We start from the raw sequence: 20,538 nt of genomic DNA, 5'->3' as shown, positions 1-20,538 counted from the left end.
TGTGAGAAATCCTCTTGATGGGTCACCCCTCAACTCTCAATGGCCCCTCATGACTCTGGTCTCAATCAATATCATTCCTCACATCACATCTGAGCTTTTAGTTACTACCAACCTGGTCCTAATATGCATGCGTAATAGATTAAAAGCTCTGTCACATTCTCAATAGGGCCCATAATCCATCCACTGTTATTACTCCCCATCCCTAAAAAATACCCTTTGTTAGACTTACTTTTCAAAAGACAGACTTGAATTTCAACATTTTAAAACATTTTATTAAGTGGAACTTTTACAATCCTAAACTTAGTGGAATGTTCATAAGTCCACTGGCTACTGTTTTCACTCTCAGCATCTGTGAGCTGTTTACAATTATAAATTTGTTAAAAAGAAGATTGGGATGTAAGTGCAGCAGGATGTCCAGAATGCAAAATAAATACACACAAATATCCCACTCAAGATCACATAAGTTTAAAAATTGGATATTTCCCCCACTTTTTTTCCCTTTAAACATTCAAGTGTACCTCTCTTTTTATAGTTACAAATATTATTGTGGTAAACACCTTAATATATTGCCAGTCAAATCCTAAATTGATTAAGCATGTTAAATGAAGGAAAAGATATGCTATACAACTATTATGGCAAGTAGATAATGTCAGCATCAGAAAAGTAGTTGTAGATGTTACCTTAAAACTATACAAAAGGCAGGCTGAATGCTGAGCATCCCAAAAAAGGAAAAAAACCCAAGAGAACGGATGGCTTCAAACCAGTGTAGTAAACACTGAACTTGGGACCGGAAATTAAAATGACCTGAAACCTTTTCCTTCCTATGATGACCAGAGTCCAGAAACAGGAAGTGCAAAAGGCATTTATCAATTCCTGAGACCTTACAATCCAAACAAAACAAATATAAACTATAGTATTCTCAATCAGATACAGCTCCACAAAAGAATTTATACTTATCACAGAACAGTATTTTTGGCTGCACAGTATAAGCATAAAACAAAAATCAGGGTCTTATGAGAATTACTGGAATACTCTTCAGAAATTGTCTGTTCACAATTAAATGTGCTGAACTGATCGTGTCCAAATGTCATCCATTCAAAGTATGATTCTTAATGATTAATTCACCAACAAAACTGTAACTGTAGCCAGGTGTTGAAGGAAAACTATTTCTTACTACAATAAAATACTGGTCAAAGACAAATCAATACCTTTTACAATAATTTCTGAAAGTCCACAAAAACTAAATTATTCAAATGTGGGGTGTATTTTACAACTCAATTACTTCAAAGATACAGAGTTGGCAGTTTATAAATAAAGAGAGTTTATATATTTACTCATGCTTTGAGCACCTACACCACTATCGTAACTGGGATTTTTTTTTATTTTTGCCATTTTTATTTAAGTAATATACGTTACCAAACACTTGTGGTTTTTTGTTAAAAGATACATGAACCTGGACATTTGCTGTAAAACAGACTCCTCTCTTAATCAGGCACAGGCCTTTACCCTGCCTTTCTTCCAGGCTTTGCAGGCCAGACAATATCTGGAGTTCAATTGCCAAGAGGATGTTTATAAACTTAAAGGATGTTTATCAACTGATTTTGAAAAGTTAGAAGCCAAGATGCAGATTCCTTATTAAAAACATTTTACAGAAAGCCTTCTAGCAAGCAACAAAATTACAATTCACAATACATTTAAATGAAGTTATTTGATTCACTCAGGTCCTGATCCTGCAACCAATCTGCAGAAGTGAACCGTTTCATCCAAGTGGAGCCCCTTAAAAGTCAACAAGGCCATATGCAGTCCAAGCTGCAGGAGCAATGTCTCGAGTAGTTTCAGTAATCATTTTCTTTTATATTTAAGCATTACTTTATTAAGGAATAATGCTCAACAAAACTGCTACCTTAAAGTATTTGGCTATCAATAACTTAAGCATTTGGCAGAATAGTAATTATGGAGGAGCTGGTTGCCTTCACATTCCCTACACCAGTCAGTAACACAATCCATAAGGCTTTTGCCTCCACCTTCAACAGATACTGAAAAGCCCATATGTCATCAAATTTGCAGACTAGCAAAAACTGTAACAGTGACTTCAGCAACGTAAAGGCATAGTAGCTTCCCAAATGTAAAGTGTATGAGAGACAGATGTGCCTATTTGTTGATAGAAGAGTGTCTGAGGACTCTGTTAAGGCTTTGCACTAATCTGGTTTGTATTTATATGGCCCTCCACAGTATATGAGCACCTCATAATCTTTAATGTATTTATTGTCGCAGCACCCCTGTGCAGTAGGGAAGTACTATTATTCCATTTTACAGATGGAGAACTGAGGCACAGAGAAACTAAGCTCTGGTCTATACTTACGTGGAAATTTGGCGGCAGTTGACAGGAGTTACACAAGCTGTGCAGAGTACCTTGTGTAACTCCAGTCAACTGTTGTGCTTCCCTTCTGCATGCCATCTTCACTGCACTGCACCGACAGGACGCAGCACTACGCCACTTGAGGGGGTGGATTTAGTGCGTCGACTTCCTGATAGATTAAGCGGGTCTACACTGACTGCTCAATCGATCCAAAAGGATCAATCTGACAGCAGCGACTTTGCCATCGCCAGTATAGACATACCCAAAGTGATTTGCCCATGGTTACATAGGAAGGCTATGGCAGAGCCGAGAAGTGAACCTAAGTCTGAGTCCCAGGCTAGTGCCATAATCACTGATTCATTTTCCACTAACGTACAGCTTTGATGAACTATGTATTGCTTTTCAGTACCTGTTGGAGATGGAAATGAAAGCCCTATAGAGTGTGTTATCAGCAGGGCTATAGATAATATGAAAGTGGCAAGGAATGCAGGAGATTCTCCCCTTCACTTATTATTTCCATGGTTTTTGTGTTTTGATTCAGCTGTCACTAAACAAAGTTTGTGCATGTTTACCATATGTAGACAGTTTATCATCAGATAATGCATAATTAGCTATTTTCCTGTACCCAAGATCAGACCCTTATCAACTTCATATTCAAGACATTTTATGGATCTAGTAATCCAGACAACTATTGCCAGTGAAATTATTTCTGTTTCTTAAAGACATAGTATTAATTGTGTTAAGCAAATACATTTTAAATCCTTACCATACATTGAGTTTGGATAAATAGTGATTTCATTAAATTAATAGGATTTTTAGAATATTTAGAAAGAAGTAAGTTTTTAAAATAACCTCATTTATAAAAACCATGCAAAATAACTACATAATATATAAAATAGTGGGATATGCAGCAGTTTTCTAAATTACAAAAGTGATTTTTATTTAATTTTTTAAAAAACTTTGACAGATATCTTCACTTTTAAAACATTTCTAGGAAACCTAGTCTGGAGAAATAGAACTATTTATAAGAAGCTTTATCTGGATTACAAATGTAAAAGAGTTAGTCACAAGTACACAGTGTACTAATCATGAAGACTTAAAATACTTTGGTCTTAACCCATATAAATTCATGTTTTCAGAACAAGGAAAAATCAAAATTTAAAAAATACTACAGAATGTAATACAAAATACTACAAGAAAGTATTTCTCACTGGGTAAGGTTCTTACAGATTGAAAAGTCAGTAATTTCCAAGAGACCAGAGCAGTTCTCATCAAATGAATACTGTTATGTTGCAGGTTTTATAAATTCTTAATGGGTTGGGGGGAATTTGGTGATTGTGTGAGAGGGGGCAGCATGTCAATCAATTGTAATTTGCTCCAGAACATTTAATGATATCATTGTAGGTTTCATCAAAGATGAATGAGATAGGGCAGTCCAAAATGCAGTGGCACAGGAAATCCAAAAATGCAGATACCAAACTCTAGATTAATACCTAGGCTGGAAAGCCACTTTAAATCAATCCTCTTTAATACATGGAGATTCATTAGCAGCTCCAGAAGCACAGATGGAAGCCATTTCTAAAGATTATTTGGTCCTTTTCTTTCCAAAGATACCCTCAAAAATATAAACCAATGATTCAGCCCTAATTATATAAACAAACAGGCAGAAGTTTCTGTTACAGAAACAGATCCAGCTGCTGGTAAGGACACTCTCTATGAAGGCTTCAGGACACTAGAACTTGCTTTTTCCCTGGTCCAAAAAAGTCCAAATTTGATGATCTTGCAGGGATGCTGCAAAAGACACTTATTTGAATAGGGTTTTGGAGATGGGGGGCTGAAGACATTCTCCCCAGAACTATGAGAGGGTGGAAAAAAGCAGTCTCATAGGTAGCAAGCTAACTGAGTTCCTCCTTTTGAAGTTGTAGTTAATGATGCTGGGTTTTCTTTCGGTAAAATATAAATTGTGTGTCAGTGTGTCTAGAAGTCTTATTCAAATCAAAATAAAAAAATCAAACAGAAAGCTCTAGCAGAAAGCAAGGGAAGAGACTAGAGAGCCATATGGCAATACTTTTTAATAAAATGAGTCAGTTAAGATTAGTGTATCTTAAAGAGTCTTCTCACTGAGCTTACCACCCAAGCATTATAGCAGCAGTGTAATCACGGAAGACAGGAATTGGTATGTTTTACAGGGAGAGAGAGGAAAAAACAGTTAAAAAGTATTTTGGTCAGCTGCATCCAGAGGGATCAAATTCTCAGATAAGAGAAGTTGCCATGATACAAGGCCTTTGAGGTGAAGGATATATAGGAGCAAAAAAGGATGCCAAAGGACACACACTGGTCAGACTGCAGGAAAGTGAACCAAGATTCGTTTGATAAAACAGATGTGCTCCTAATAAGAGAGGAAGGGCAGGAGGGAGAAATAAAAAAAGAGAATCAACGTTTGGCAAACTGAAGAAAAATAATTTGGTGAAAAAATATTCTTTTCATGCTTCTAGGAAAATAGGATAAAATAGGATAGAAATAAGTTAACAAGTATTGAAAGTATCCCATTAGTAAGCAGTAACATTCGTAAATATATTCACTAACATAGGGCCCAATCCTGTGAGATGCAGAGCACCAGGATACTTGCCCCTTCCTTTCCTTCTCACAGGATTGGGCCCATCTTGTATATCAATGTTGACTATGTCAAGCTTGGTTAAGCACCGCCAAAGAGGTTGAACAGGATGGGGAGACTGACACAAATATCTGAAGAATATAAACACAAGCAGGTAGAGAAAGGATTTAGAGTGGTAGAAAGAAGTAAAATTAAAAATAATTGAATTAAATTAAAGACGAGGAACATTTTGACCAAATACCAGGAAATAAAACTTGACAGCAGAGCTATTAGACCAAGGGATAGTTTTCCATGAGAGGCAGTGGAAGCCCAGTCATTTTGAAAATGTAAAATCAGACTGGACAAAACATTAGCAAATTTACAACAAAGACTAATCCTTTATTGGGAGAGAGATGGAGTATAACCTACACAGACCATTCCCAGCACTACCTACTCTAAATATGGTATTTGTAATTCCTATGAACATTAAAAGTAAACTATGCCTTGAGAAAAAATACACCCAGCAAAATATAATTTTCTTTATCTTCTGATTCATACAGTGAATATGATGTTTGAAGGGCTCTATACCATACTCATACACTTTAAATAATAGCTGCTGGTTTGCTATGATTGGCTGTGCATGAACCAACACTTGAAATACTACACTTAAAGGATTTCTCTCTCTGGATGTAACACATCCCAAATACACCCCCCTTTGTCATTTACAATCAGAACAAATCACTCCTAAAAGTACTGAACATAAAAAAGGAAGAGAATAAAATTAGGGAAAAAATACAGCAAAGATGACAAATGCCAAGAAAATTGTATTGCAGCTAATGCACAAAACTTTTCCATGAAAATCAGTACTGTATTTTCTTCAGCTATGCCCATATAGTTGTTCTACTTCAACAGATTTCCTGCAATAGAGAAAAATGTGCAGTTCCATCCACTACACCTACAGAATCAACCACTAGAAATTTTAAAAAGAAGTCAGAAGTTTCTCTGCGGTTCACAAATTCATGACAAATGACTGACTTTTTGGGAGAGGAGAAGGAAAGTGGTAGGGAGGTTTGTAAGTTTAGTTATTCTTCAGACTCTTCTTTTGGAAAGGCAAGGGAGAGGCACCCTGAAGTATTTGAGTTTCCATGTCATCCAATAACGTTTACTCCTTTTAAAGCTCAAATGCATATATTAATGCAGGCATTATAGTCACAGTAGGGAACTGAGCTGAATGTGAACAAAAAGAGCTGAACCACACGATGATTTTTGACTGTCAAACTGAGTATCTTTCTGTCCTTTAATCAAGAATCTAAAACCTGCCTATTCACAATGCCCAGTATTATCATGCAGGGGACCAGACTGAAAAGTATTCTTAGTTCCAAGCAATAGGCACTAAATTAACTGGTTATGGCTCTCTCCACATATGTACTCGTTTCCAGCCAGCCAATCTATAGATCTGGCCTCGAACAAAGAGAGAGTGATGAAAACATGCCAGAAGATGGGAAAGGTGATAAAACAAAGACAAATGGAGGACAGGAAGCTACTGGAGGAATGCAAAGTGGGGGGTGATGTGGTCAGTGATGATCCAGGAATATGAGTCTGGCAAAAGAATTCTAGTCTATATAGGTTCCTACACTGTGCTTTTCACCATAGCATCGGAACACCTTCCAGCAGGGCATGATTAAACATCTGTCATGTGTTTTGTCATCTCAGCCTCTCCCCAGGGTAAGAACCATAGGCAATGGAGTGTCTTGTTTTGGTAGGGCAGTGGATTTTGGGGATTTTTTTTTAGGATTTTGTTTTTAATACATATATGTTGCTACATATTTATGTTAGAAGGCAAGGTCAAACAAATGCACCTTGCACTTGGACTGGAGGTGATGAAGTCTGTGTTGCGCGTTATTGCCCAGGGCTTTCATTCTACAGTCTTGGACGGGTTGCCAAGAAAGTTCTGTCACCCAAACCTAAGCTTTATCCTTACTGTAGAAAGCTCCATTATACCATTATGAGCAAAATGGTCAACCATAGTTTTATCCTGGAGCTTCAGGTGGTATTTAGATATCCGGGGCCCAGGCTATGCAACACCCTGAAGAACAAAGACTGAGATCCTGAACTTTAATCAATACTCTATGGGAAGCCAGTAGAAAGCATGTCGGACTTCAGTGTACTTCGGGAAGGGAATGTGGTTGATATTAGAACTAGAGAGAGAATTACTGTAATCAAGATGCAGGATGAGAGTATGGAAGTCTGGACAGACAGAAAAGATCCAGAAGAAAATTTCCAATAGTGCCTATGTAAGCCACAGTCCTTCTGAAGAATATGGGTGATGTTAATAAAAATTACAAATATGATGTGAACCTCACATTACTTTCTCATAAACAAACCAGGGAAATACAACCTAGATGGAGCTCCTATAAGGCGGATGCATAACTGATTGGAAAACCATTCCCAGAGAGTAATCATCAGTGATGCACAGTCAAGCTGGAAGGGCATATTGAGCGGGGTCCCACAGGGCTCCATTCTGGTCCAGTTCTGTTCAATATCTTCATCGATGATTTAAATAATGGCATAGAGAGTACTCCTATAAGGTTTGTGGATGATACCCAGCTGGGAAGGGTTGCAAGTGCTTTGGAGCATAGGATTAAGATTCAAAATGATCTGGACAAACCAGAGAAATGGTCTGAAGTAAATAGGATGAAATTCAATACGGACAAATGACAGTACTCCATTTAGGAAGGAACAATTAGTTGCACACATACAGTATGGGAAATGACTGCCTAGGAAGGGGTACTGCGGAAAGGGATCTGGGGGTTATAGTGTATCACAAGCTAATTGAGTCAACAGAGTCACACTGTTGCCAAAAACATCATTCTGGGATGTAGTAATAGGAGTGTTATAAACAAGACATGAGAAGTAATTCTTCCACTCTACTTCACACTGAGTAGGCCTCAACTGGAGTACTGTGTACAGTTCTGGGTACCACATTTCAGGAAAGATGTGGACAAACTGGAGAGAGTCCAGAGAAGAGCAACAAAAATTATTCAACATCTAGAAACATGACCTATGATGAAAGACTGAAAAATTGGTTTTGTTTAGTCTGGAGATGTGAAGACTGAGGGGGGCCATGACAACAGTTTTCAAGGATATGAAAGGATTTTACAAGGAGAAAGAAGAAAAATTGTTCTCTTTAACCTCTGAGGATAGGACAAGAGCAACGGTCTTAAATTAGAGCAAGGGTGGTTTAGGTTAGACATTAGGAAAAACTTCCTGTCAGGGTTCTTAAGTATTGGAATAAATTGCCCACCGAGGTGGGGGAATCTCCATCATTGGAGATTTTTAAGAGTAGTTAGAAAAACACCTGTTAGGGATAATACTTGGTCCTCCCTTGAGTGCAAGGGACCGGACTAGAAGACCTCTCGAGATCCCTTGCAACCCTATACTTCTATGATTCTATGTTGCCTGGTACATGGGTGCAAAGAATGAACTCAGTTCTTGGGAGTTTTACACATCTGCAGTAAGACAGAAAATAATCATAGATAATCACTTGTACTTAAAATAATATATGTATTCATTCCTTTGATGATTTATCCCCACCACACTTTGATCAACAGGCTGGCTCATAGGTTGATAACTCCCGATGTCGCAGAGAAGTTGGGAATCCTTAAAAATAGAATTTTGAAAGTGTTGAAAGCTTTATCCATGAAGCTGATGGGGAAGACAGGGTCTGCAGAGAAACAGATTGTAATCTGGTCCCCAGAAGAACAGAGGTACTAGGGATAAGTCAGGACTATCCAAGCTACTGTGTGTGTAGACCTTTTTTTATTTTACACCTCTCTCTCTCCAATTGTTGTATTACCATGGATTCCTTATTTCAAAAAAAAAAAAAAACCTGTTCGGTGACAGTGCATTTACCTACTGCTCACAGCTCCCAAAGGAATATCTATAGTAAATGCGAAACCCAGCTGGACCTGCTGAGGATATACAGTTAGTAAACAGGAGAGCTATATCTTGAGGACACAGTCTAAAAGTATCGTGCACTGCACGATTCTACTCTGTAGCCCTGAAGTGAAGATGCTACTATGCCAACGGAAGAGCTTCTCCCGTCGACATAGTTAATCCACCTCCCTGAGAGGTTGTAGCTATGTTAATGGGAGAAGCCTTCCTGTCAACATAATGCTCATTTACAGTTACATTTTGAGACCAGTTAACCAGTTTTTAACCATTTAATGTGTCATGTTGATTTTGTATCATTCCAGTTTAATACATTATCAAGTCAAATGCCATACAGATGTTTAACAACATTACCACCTTTAGCAACCAAACCTGATGTCTTTTTTATGAGATTGCAAGTTAGTTTGACAAGTTCTATTTTCTATAAATCCCCATGTTGACTGGAATTGATTTAATAAAGAATGAGAGGATAATATAATTTAAATGCCATATTAGGCATTCCATTATTTTTCCCCAACCATTAATGTCAGGCTTACAGGCTATAATTATCCGGGGTCATCTTATATCCCCATTTTGAATATTGATACAACATTACCTTTCTTCCAGTCCTCTGGAACTTCCCCAGTATTCCAAGATGAATTGAAATCAAGAATAGCAGTCTAGAGTGCTCTGACTCAGCTGGCTCTTCATGAGAGGGGCAGAGCTTAGTTCAAATGGTTCTAGAAGACATTCATTTACCTCTATTACGATCACTCAAAGAATTATACAGCGAGTAAACCACTCATTTTCTCCTGGTTTTTATATAAACTATTTGCGCTTTTTTTCTTATATTCTTAGACCAAAAAAACAATACACAGATGTCTGATTAACAGGAAATGAAAGTTGTTGGCTTAGGCCGCAATCCTCCAAAAGCTTAGGCCCATATGTAATTTAACTTGGGTCAATAGACTATTGATGCAAGTATAATGACACAGGTGCCAAAGTATTTTCAACACGGGGGCCTCAGACACTTACACAATAGTTCTGTATTTAAGTCAACATTCACCATCAACACATAATTAGCCCTGGAATATAGATATCTGTTTGCAAGCTCGAGTTCCCTTACTGCACAGCTATTGAGGTAAAGACTCATTTCAGTTCGGTAGTCACAAGTTATTTAACTTTATAAACATCAAACTTGACCTGCAAAGTTTTTTCAAGTTTGTTCATTTATTTAGCTTACAAGATTCAATCTGAGAAGCCATCTCTATTTTATTTTTCAAAATCTGTGTATTCATAATTTTTTTAAATGAAAAAAGCAATTCTGACCAGCTCCCCCCTTTCCTTTGTGAAAAAATAGACAGAGAAGGACCTAAGCTCTGCTATTTGAGAAATACTATTTCCCCACTCACACAGTTTACTTATACAGTACATTACTACTGTATATTTCTTTGGTTAAAGCGGCTACATCGTTGTGGTGAATGCTGTTGCATTACTACCTTCCAGCCCAGAGTGTGAGTGTACATGTGTGAGGAGCGGGTCAGAGAGCCTCAGAGATTAGGAACACTTCAGATTGTAGTCAGTGATTAATACACGTTCATGGGTTATGTGATGTCACTATTTTAAAGAAAATAAAGTTAACCCTCTGTCCTCAGCAGTTGATGTATGTATCTAAAAAGCAAATTCTGAGGAATAAAAAGACATTTGGATTAATTTATTAGCAACAGTGCAGTGTATGAGTGGTAGTAGAAAACTTCAAAAAAGCTTTGCAGCTCATGTTTAGCTTTCACCAGTTTTTCAGAGTATATATTTTTTAAACTAAAAAAATTAATATGAATAAAATTATGTTCCCTATCCTACAACTATAAAAGGCATTGGGTCACTGAGCTCTCCAGCGATTTTTCAAGCACTACAAGAACCACACAATAGCACAGAAAGCAGGAAATGTTAACAATTATACTCTACCTTGGATTTCTAGCCGCATATCAACTGTTTATGTTTAACATAAGATTGAACAGGTTTTAGCTAACGTGGGTTTAGATTATTTCCTACCTGAGATATTCTTAATGATATTACTTAGCCCTGGACATTTTACATCTTCAAAATTATATTGTGCAAATTAAAGCTCCAGTCCTCCAAACACATGTGAATAATTCTACTTCTGTGAGCAGTCCCACTGAACTCAATGGGATTGCTCAAAAGCTTAAATTAAGCACTTGTGTAAGTGTCTGCAGGAACAAGGCCTACTTTATCCTTAAGGCAGCACTGCACAGATAGACAAAATGAGGTACAAAGAAGTTAAATGACTTTCTCAAGGTCTTACAATAAGACAGTAGAAATGCCAGGAATAGGATTCAGATATTCCTGTCTCCAAGTTTTGAGCTCATTCCTCTAAACTGTGTTGCCCCTCAAAAAAATAAAAGAATATTACAAATATTATAGTCATCTACTCATCTATGTCCTTTTTCAGCCTTGCAAAATTCTATTCACTCATATGATGCAAATAATTTTGTTGGTAAATAAAATATTACATTTTATTATACAGGGATTTCAGCACCAAAATGTGCTAAACACAAGAAACAAAATCTCAAAGAGCTTATAATTGTTATGGTAAAGTGTAGGAAAGTAGATTTTTGTGCCAAAACTAGAAAATGTACATGCCAATTTTTTCAGATCTGCCCTAAACTTCACCTGGAGTAGCCCCAGTACATTGAAACCAGCCCCAATATATTCAAAGAGCTGTTCCATGGTCCATATATGCTTTCATCTCCATTAAGAAACTCTAAAATAATTCAATTTTTGCCTTTAATTGTACTCCAATTTTCTAAAAGTTCTTACTGAACTGGATTCCTACTTTTTCAGTTTTATTAAAACAAGGTTACTTACCAGTAACTGTTGTTCTTCGAGATGTGTTGCTCATATGCATTCCAATATAGGTGAGTGTGCGCCCCGTGCACGAGCCTCCGGAAGCTTTTCTGCCCCTAGCAACCCCCTGCGGGTTGGCTCCTGCGCCCCCTGGAGTGCCGCGCTCATGTCGCGGTATATAGGGACCCTGCCGACCCCGTGGCCCCCAGTCCCTTCTTTCTGCCGACTCCGACAGCGGGGACGGAGGGTGGGTTTGGAATGGATATGAGCAACACATCTCGAAGAACAACAGTTACTGGTAAGTAACCTTGTTTTCTCTCTTCGAGTGATTGCTCATATGCATTCCAATATAGGTGATTACGTAGCCATACCATGGAGGCGGGTAGGAGTCACTGTCGAGTAGCCCTTCTTAGGACGGCTCTGCCTACAACCGCGTCCTCTCTTGCCTGTTGTACGATGGCGTAATGGGATGAGAAGGTATGGACAGATGACCAGGTCGCTGCCCTGCAAATGTCCGGCAGGGGCACCCGCTCCAGGAAGGCCGCTGACGAGGCCTGGGCTCTGGTCGAGTGTGCCGTCACTGTTCCGGGAAGCGGCACCTTTGCCTGATCGTAACAGGTACGTATACAGGAGGTAATCCATGCAGAGATGCGTTGAGAAGAGACAGGTAAGCCTTTCATTCTCTCAGCAACCGTGACGAACAGTTGGGTTGACCTTCGGAATGGCCTTGTACGATCGATGTAAAAGGCCAGGGCCCTCCTGATGTCTAGGGAGTGCCATCTCTGCTCTGCCACCGATCCGTGTGGTTTGGGAAAGAACACGGGGAGGAAAATGTCTTGGTTACAGTGAAACTGAGACACCACCTTAGGTAAGAATGCTGGGTGGGGTCTCAGCCTCACTTTGTCTTTATAGAAGACAGTATAAGGGGGCTCCGAGGTCAAAGCTCTCAACTCGGAGACCCGTCTGGCCGAAGTAATGGCTACTAGGAAGGCCACCTTCCAGGACAGGACTAGCAAAGGCATGTAGCCATGGGTTCAAATGGGTGTCCCGTTAACATGGAGAGAACCAAGTTCAGGTCCCAGGGAGGTACCGGGTCGCGAACCTGCGGATATAATCTCTCTATCCCTTTCAGGAACCTACAGGACATAGGATGAGAGAAGACAGACCTCCCTTCCATCGGCCGGTGGAAGGCCGAGATGGCCGCCAGGTGTACCCTCAGGGAGGCTAGTGCGAGGCCCTGCATCTTTAAGTGTAGGAGGTACTCTAGGATTGCCTGTATGGGCGATGAGCTAGGTAAGATCCCCCGGGACTCCGCCCAAAAGGTAAAGCGCTTCCACTTAGCCTTATACAGCACCTGAGTGGAAGGCTTCCTGCTCCCTAGGAGAACCTGCTGTACTTGTGTTGAGCAGGCCCTCTCTCCCTCTGTTAACCACATAGCCTCCATGCAGTCAGGTGGAGGGAGTCCAGGTCCGGGTGTAGAAGACGTCCCCGATCCTGGGAGAGGAGGTCGTAACGCCTCGGAAGCGGTATTGGCTCGGCAATGGACATGTCCAGTAGCATACTGAACCAGTGTTGCCGGGGCCAGGCTGGTGCAATGAGAATAACATTCGCTTTGTCCCTCTTGACTTTTAGGAGCACTCTGGGGAGTAATGGGACGGGGGAAAACGCATACATCAGAGGCCCCGTCCAGTCTATTAGAAAGGCGTCCGAGAGGGAGCCCTGCTCGCGTCCCCGGAGTGAGCAGAACCTCTGGCACTTCTTGTTCCACGCAGAGGCGAACAGGTCCAGTTGGGGAGTGCCCCACTTGTGGAAGAGAAAAGACACCACCTCCTTGTGGAGCGACCAGTCGTGGCGGGGTAAGAACGACCTGCTGAGGCGGTCCGCCTCGTCGTTCCTGACCCCGGGGAGGTGAGAGGCAGAGAGGTGAAAGTCGTGCCTCACCGCAAGGTCCCATAGCTGTATGGCTTCCTGGCATAGAGTGGAGAAGCGTGCCCCCCCTTGCTTGTTTATATAAAACATGGCTGCTGTATTGTCCGTGAGGACATGCACTACTCTGCCCGTTAGGAACCTGAGGAAGACCCTGCAGGCGAGACGGACTGCACGTAGCTCCCTGACATTGATGTGAAGGTGTAGCTCGTGTGGCGACCATAGACCTTGTGTGCTGAGGTTGCGGCTCATGTGGGCTCCCCAGCCCACGTCGGAAGCGTCCGTTATCAGCGTCACAGATGGGGTTAATTCTGCAAAGGGAACCCCCCGAAGTACCTCCCTCGGGTCTGTCCACCAGTTGAGGGACATTAGGATCTGGGCTGGGACGGTGACCACCTTGGAGAGTGAATGTCTGGATGGGGTGTACACCGAAGTCAGCCAACCTTGGAGGGGCCTGAGTTTGAGGTGAGCTAGTCTCACCACATATGTACATGCCGCCATGTGTCCCAACAGCTGAAGGCAGCGCCTGGCTGTCGTCGTGGGAAATCTGAATAACTCCTGAATAATGGCGGTCATGGTCTGGAATCGGGCCGGGGGAGGAAAGCCCTGGCTTGGACTGCATCTAGGGTGGCCCCAATGAAGTCTATCCGCTGCACTGGGGTGAGTGTGGACTTCTGCTCGTTGATGAGCAGGCCCAGTCTGGTGCAAGTTGCGCAGGTCAGGGCTAGACTGTTCTGTACATGAACCCTGGATCTTCCCCGTATTAACCAATCGTCGAGGTAGGGGAAGATCTGGACGCCTCTGCGCTGGAGGTGGGCAGCTACCACCGCCATGCATTTTGTGAAAACCCTGGGTGCTGAGGAGAGGCCAAAAGGTAGGGCCGAAAACTGGTAGTGGACACCCACTACCATAAAACGAAGAAAACGTCTGTGCCCAGGGAGGATGGAAATATGGAAGTAGGCGTCCTTTAAATCGAGGGCAGCATACCAATCCCCTGGATCCAGAGCGGGAATGATGGAGGCTAGGGAGAGAATACGGAATTTGAGGCGTCTGATAAATCTGTTCAGACGACGAAGGTCTAGAATAGCCTGAGGCCTCCCTTTGCCTTGGGGATAAGGAAATAACGGGAGTAGAACCCCCTGCCCCTCTCCGAGGGAGGAACTTCCTCTACCGCCCCGAGGCGGAGAAGAGAGTGAACCTCTTGGACGAGGAGTAGCTCGTGAGATGGGTCCCTGAAGAGGGACGGGGTAGGGGGAGAGTCCAGTGGGAATGCCGAGAGTTGGAGAGCATAGCCTCGTCTCACTACGCTGAGCACCCAGCGGTCCGAGGTTATCCTCTGCCACTCTCGGAGGAAGGGATGCAGTCTGTCCGTAAAGGGTAGAGTGGAATCCAGTGGGATGGAGAGTGTTAAGGAGCTGCCCTCGAGCGTCCCGTCAAAAGGACCGCTTGTTGTTCTTTTGCTGGCCCTGCTGGGAGCCCCCTGCAGGGCCTTGGCGGTCTCGGCGGTTTGACTGCCTAAAACGGTCTCGACCTCGCCTAGGTGGAGGGGGTCGAGGAGGCAGTCTAGAGGCAGGCTGTTGTTGCTGCTGCCGTTGGGGTCGCTGTCTGCCTGGCGCCTTGTGGCCTGTGGCACGTAGAGGCCTAATGATTTAAGGGTGGCCCGGGAATCCTTGAGGGCGTGTAGTTTACTGTCTGTTCTGTCCGAAAACAGGCCTACGCCATCAAAGGGCAGATCTTGGATGGCCTGTTGCACCTCCAACGACAGGCCAGAAGATTGCAACCACGCCGACCGGCGCATCACGATTCCCGATGCCATGGCCCTTCCCGCCGCGTCGGTGGCATCGCTCGCGGATTGGAGTGCCGCTCCCGCGACCGTCGCTCCCTCCTGTAAGATGGTATTATAGTCCTCCGCCATGTCTGATGGTAGTGCGCGGAGGAACCTCTGGAGGGAAGCCCACAGGTTCAAATTATACCTGCCAAGGAGCGCTTGGTGGTTTGCGATGCGTAGTTGTAATGCTGCCGTCGAATAAATCTTCCTCCCAAACAAATCAAATTTTTTGTTTTCTTTATTTTTGGGAGTACTCGACTGGGCCCCTCGTCTGTCCCGTTGATTGACTGCATCTACAACCAACGACCCCGGGGGGGGGGGTGGGGGGGGGGGTGGTTGTATAGGTATTCGAACCCTTGGGAGGGAACGTAATACTTGCGCTCCGCCGTCTTAGAGGTGGCCGACACTGATGCCGGAGTCTCCCACAGGGGTTTGACCACCTTCAACACCCTGTCATGGACGGGGAGCGCCACCCGGGAGGGGCCTGCTGAGCCCGAGGCCCCGAAGAGAGGATCCTCCTCCTCCGAAAGCTCTTTCAGGTCAAGCTGTAGGTTATCAGCTAACCTTTTGAGCAGTTCCTGATGGGTTTTGAAATCAGGAAGGGGAGTTCTCTGGTCCCTAGAGGTAATGTCCGGAGGAGAGGAGGAGGAGGACTGGTGAAGGGGACCCGTAGAAGGACCCTCCAGAGGGTCAGACCCCTCGTCCGAAGGGACGATCTGTCCTGACTAGGAGGTGGGGGCGGGGGTTGGACAGCCACTGAGGGAACCGACACCGTGCCCTGGGTTGGTTGTTGAGGCCATGGCCCCCAGTAGGGCCATTGCCAGGGCCCTTGCATCCACGTCGGTACCGGTCCCGCAGCCGTTGCAGGCCCGCAAAGTGCCGGGCTGCGCGATTTCGGGCGCTTCCCCTTGTCCTTGCCACGGTGTGGCAGTGATCTGCTCCGGGAGGAGCGGGAGCGGCTGCGGCGGTGCCTACGATGACGGTGGGGGGGGGGAGGAGAACGGCTGGAGCTGGACGAGTTCCCCCGGGACCTCCTGGCTCTGCGGCGGTCAGCTGTCGGCGACCTGGAGCGGTCTCTCCCACGGCTACGTCTTCTCCGATGCCCCGGAGAATCCCTGCGTACCGAAGCATGCGGTGCTGGGGACCTCGTCGGGCTGAGTCTGGAGGCCCTCGCTGACGGTGAGCGGTGATGATAAGGCTCCGGATCAGCTGGACCCCGACGGCTACCTGCGGATCGGGGACGATGACTGTCCCGGGAATCCGCGCGGGCTCGGACCGGGGATCTAGATCGGTGCAGAGAGCCTGATCGGTGCCGAGAGTCCGACCGGTGCCGCGGAGGTCGGCGCCGAGAGTCCGACCGGTGCCAAGAGCGGGATCGGTGCCGGTCATCTCTAGGCGACGGAGTTCGGTGCCGGGAGCTGCGCACCGAGGAACGAGAGCGGCGTTCGGGTGGATGCTCCAAGCGTCTCGGCTCCGCAGGCGAGCCAGGTCGGTGCCGAGAGTCCTTTCCGGGAGACCGGTGCCGAGGGCTGCGCACCGAAGTGCGAGGATAGTCAGCATCCCTCGGTGCCGGCTGGCTGTCCGGACGGTGGCGGGACACCGAGGATCTGTTGCCCGATGGAGAGCGGCTACTCTCGGAACCTCTAGACCGCTCCCGTTGCTGCGGTACCGAGGTGCTCGACGACCTAAGGTCGGAGCGAGGAGGGGGAGTTCCCGCTTCCCCCGTCCTCGACCGTCTGGGGGGAGACGATGGTTCCTGTCTCCGCTGCCCACCGGGGTAACCCAGCACGGATCTACCCCGAGACGCCAACCCTGACTCCCTCGGCCGAGGGGGGGATGGAGGCGTGGGCATGGCCATGAGAGCCCGTGCCGCTACCAACGCCTCCGGCGTCGACGGCCCTTGCAGGAGAGGTTCCCCGCGTGGAGACGCCTGTGTCGGCTCTTGCTGTACCCCCTGCTGTACCGGTCGCAGGGGGGAGTCCATGGACACGGCCTCCAGCCGCTTCTTTTTCTTCGGCACCTTGTGCGCTGGTGCCGCTGCCGGTGCCGGGGGCGTGCTGTGCGCCGATGAGATGCTCGGTGCCGATGGAGACCCCGAGGGCTCGGAGGCTGGGCGAAGCGCCGACTCCATTAAGATCATCCTGAAGCGGGCATCGCGCTCCTCCTGAGTCCTGGGCTTGAAGGACTTGCAGATACGGCATTTGTCCTTCCTATGAAGCTCGCGAAGGCAGCAATCGTGCGGGTCGCTGATCGGGAAAGCCTTAGAGCACTCGGCGCAGGCTTTGAATCCCGAAGTGCCCGGCATGGCGCCGGGAGCCCGTAAGGGCTAACTAACTACGTTAAACTACAATTTTTTTTTTTTTTTAAACTATTAACGTTAAACAACAAACTAACTAACTAACAACTAACTATACGATTAGAACCGGTTAAAGGAGATTGCTACTTGCGGTAAAGCAAGGGGCAGCGTTCCAAAAGACCGTCACGGGCGGAAAGAAGGAACTGGGGGCCACGGGGTCGGCAGGGTCCCTATATACCGCGACATGAGCGCGGCACTCCAGGGGGCGCAGGAGCCGACCCACAGGGGGTTGCTAGGGGCAGAAAAGCTTCCGGAGGCTCGTGCACGGGGCGCGCACTCACCTATATTGGAATGCATATGAGCAATCACTCGAAGAGAGAACTTCTCACTATAAAATCATTACAGTTTAATCTGTAGTTCTCAAAAATGTGATAAGTTTCCATTCATTTGGTCTGAGGGCATAATGAAGCCTTCACAACCATGTCCCACCATTCAGCTCAATCTTGTATTCACCATCAAGATCTAAAACATGGATGGCGAATGTGAAACCAAATCTAAAATCCATTGAAAAGTATCAGTAAAGACAATATTTTTCAGCAACAGCTTCTTGTATTGTGTGTTCAAGATAGTTTACTGGATATTCATCTACTTCATTTGTCTGCACAAGTTTGTAAACATAGGCACAAAATTGGACACTGATTTTAGGCCAGTTGAAAATTTTACTCTGACAGTCAGTGGGGGTGAAAGATCATGTGACTGAAAACTCTGATTGTTGTTTTAAACAAAATAAAATAAAAAAACCCTTCTAACTTGAAAAGTCTTCCTACTCTCCATCCTCATCTGGAGATGAGGGTCTTTTCTTGGGGGGAAAGAGAGGGAGGCGCAAGGAGGAGGGTAGCTGTGGCTTAGGTTTAGTTTTAGAACGTTCAGAGATAACATGCATGACCCAAAAAAAACCTTCTTATAAATCATTGAGAGCTTAAAATCAAATCCAGATGCTCTGCTTATAGGACTTGTATTAATAAAGGAAAGATAAATAAAGACCCCACAATTTAAAATTTGATAAATTTCCAAGACAAAACAAAATTATTTTCTCTCAATTTCTTCTGTTCCAACATTCCTCCCATTCACATTGAAGAATGGAATTTAACCCCTCCTGAGAAAGGAATGATATGGCAGGACCAGCCAGAGGTATCACTGCAAATGGGGGGGAAGGTGGGGAAAGATTTAACATCACCAGTTATTCAATTTCAGGAAAGCAAATAATACATTCAGAGTTGTTCTGATTTTTTTGTAAAGAACCAACAAACAAACAAAAGATTCTCTCTCCAGTAGCTACAGTTCAAGAGTGTTGCTTCTGCATACTCACTCATGGAATTCATTTCCACCTCTGCCCCAGCACTGATGAAATTTCTAGGAGAAGTAGTACTCAGGACCATATGAATATCCTGTGGAAGTACTATCCATTCAGAGCAGAGATCGTAAGAGCACCACAGGGCTATAATTGCTTCAGTTCCTTCCACTAAACTCTAGAGCAGTGTTTCTCAATTAAATTTGGCCACGGAACCCTTTTGAATTCGATAAATAATTGCGGAACCCCCAAACTCTTAACAGTATTTTTACATATGGAGCCAAAAAAAAAAATGTTGAAATAAGCAAATTATATACAAAACAACTAAGATCAGCGTTTCTCAATTAAATTTCCCCACGGAACCCTTTAGGCTCCGTGGGGAAATTACACTCACACTCGATACCCTCCGCCGAAAAATCCGGGACATCTTCCCTTTTTCAGCGGCGCGGAGAACAGCTGCTCTTGGCAGCACAATGTCACTTTCTCGGATTCCGCGGAACACCAATTGAGAAACACTGTATTACTGCATTAAATGTGGAAAGATGCATTGTGGGAAAACATACTGCACTTTTCCCCTACATTGTATACCTGTTCCAGACTTATGAGCAACCAAAATACTGAATTTTTACTTCAAGTCATACCGTCAAATATGGCCTAAATTTAAAATTTTCTAAAATTAAGCTATTAGAATCAACACAAATATGTTTCCATCAATTTTGTTTAAAAATCAATGGAAATTTACTTTACCAATGCTCCAATCAACATCTGCCTCCAGCATTTAACACAAAATGTATAAGAAAACTATAAACCATGGTGAAATATTTAGTGTCCAAGAGGAGAAAATATTAAGAAAATAAGCTATAATGTAAACAGTTAAAACCAAATTAGATTATAGTTTTCAATATTAATAAGTTAAGGACTTATCTGTAACATACAAAAGGATTTGTTCTTAAATTTCTTAACTGTCAGGAGTGAGTAGCAATTTTGGTACCTCAATTTTTCAGTACCAACTGCTGAGCACCCAGTTTCTGAAAATGAGTCCCTTTCAAGTTGGGCATTCAATGAGACATCCCCAAATCACTAATCGCTGTGTATACCACAGCAATGATTGTCAAATTACCATGATCTCTTTAAAGTCATCAAGTGTCTATTACCATAGAATCTATCACAGTCACTTTTCAAGTAAATGAATGAATCACCCATTATGATCATATTCCTTAAGATTCTTGTATAGTTCAATTCCCTTCCTGCATGCAAGAAAAGGACAGGAAGACAAAAAAGGATGAATCAATATACAGTTTGCCTGGTCACAAAGAAATCCAATCCAAGTCATAGCTACTCAGTGTAAGTGTTTAATTATGGCTGCAATATTGATAAAAATTTTAAGGAA

General features: G+C 43.8%; 1 protein-coding gene across 12 annotated transcripts in view; it reads right to left on the bottom strand.

Annotated features, from left to right (window-relative positions):
• Positions 1 to 20,538, bottom strand: part of SIPA1L1 (signal induced proliferation associated 1 like 1) — a 394,920-nt gene that overhangs the window by 289,026 nt on the left and 85,356 nt on the right. The window contains exon 1 of one of the 12 annotated variants that reach the window (XM_067557848.1): positions 9,499 to 9,985. The exons of the other annotated variants lie outside the window; for them this stretch is intronic. The gene's annotated coding sequence lies outside the window, so the exon portion shown is untranslated. Of the gene's footprint in view, positions 1 to 9,498; positions 9,986 to 20,538 lie in introns of those variants that run through there. 12 annotated transcript variants of the gene reach the window in all.

The sequence above is a fragment of the Emydura macquarii genome, unplaced genomic scaffold (genome assembly GCF_026122565.2).
Source record: "Emydura macquarii macquarii isolate MOO-44397 ecotype Brisbane River unplaced genomic scaffold, CSIRO-AGI_Emac_v2 contig_1876, whole genome shotgun sequence".
Classification (NCBI taxonomy): Eukaryota; Metazoa; Chordata; order Testudines; family Chelidae; genus Emydura; species Emydura macquarii.
This window is presented reverse-complemented; position numbering and strand designations above follow the sequence as displayed.